Here is a 1,262-nt window from a genome sequence, read left to right on the forward strand (position 1 = left end):
GTCTGAGTTATTACCCAGTGGGGGCCAGTTTAGGCCTCAGCTTCTAAAAGAGCCCAACAGGATGACAAAAGCTGGCATTCAATGGGATTATAGCAGGTTGCCACTGGAAGTAGGCAGTTAGTTGAAAACCCCATAGGAAGCCAGGTAGATTCTTGTTTGGTCCAGAAACTCCAGGAGGCATAGTCAGTTGTGGTCTCATTTGGAATGTGGAGCTAGGTAGGACCAAAAGTAAGACTTACTGAACTGCCTGCTGGGCAGGTTCCAAAGCACAATGCTGGGCTTAATCCCAATGGAAGGTGGTAGAATTTTATGTGCTTGCATATATAGGGTAAAGCATTAGTGAGGTATGAGGGATGTGTTGCCTCCAAACGTGAGAATTCCTAGTATGTGTTGTGACTGTTTTGAGGGTAGTGAGTGGTTTAATGGTGAATAATTGATGTTTGACTGTTGGAGAAATTTCTCAGCCCTCAGAAGACTACATGATGCCCAGAAACTTGACAGATGAGGCTGGACCTTGGGCCTTGTGAGCGGCAATTGTTGATGTAGCTAGTCTGTGAGGGTGTGTAAATTTTCCTGTACTTTCTCAGAAGAACTCCTCAGCATAATACAATGCCAAAAAACAGTACCTTTCCAATTGTGAGGGATGTAAATACTGGCATCAGAGGTTATGAACAATTGCAGAGCTATTTAAATTTCCTATAAGGAGACCCATAAATATATATTGAGCCCCTTCAAAAATGAAAGAAAATTGGTTTTGGAGTTCATTTGCAATGGGAACAGAAAATAACATATTAGCAAGGTCGATGACCCATGGATGCTTCTTGGGCCATTGTATGTTCCCAATCAATTCTATAATAATATGAATTGGAGCCTTAATTGGAGGAGGTTTCAATAGCCAATTATGAGATTTTGTTCATTAGTGCCTGGCTTAAATGCCATTCAAATGGGGCTGTCAAAAGGGGAGATTATGGGCTTAATGACTCCAGTCTCAAGCAAAATTTTAATGACAGGATATAGACATTCAATGTCATCTTTAAATCAGTTATTGGGAAGTGTTTGCCATCTTGACCTGAGGAGGGAGAGTCGCTGGCATCCATTTGGCAAGTCCTACCAGGAAAGCCAAGAATTTGGGCTTGTTCCATATAGCATGGCATTATGTCAAATGCCTCCATGCCTATAATAGGGAGAAAAGAACCAGGGTCGGGGGGCACCACCAGAGGAAGCTGGTTAATTAAGGTGAATGGTCTTAATAGTTATACCTG

Source organism: Neovison vison, chromosome X, assembly GCF_020171115.1.
Source record: "Neovison vison isolate M4711 chromosome X, ASM_NN_V1, whole genome shotgun sequence".
In the NCBI taxonomy this organism is placed as follows: Eukaryota; Metazoa; Chordata; class Mammalia; order Carnivora; family Mustelidae; genus Neogale; species Neogale vison.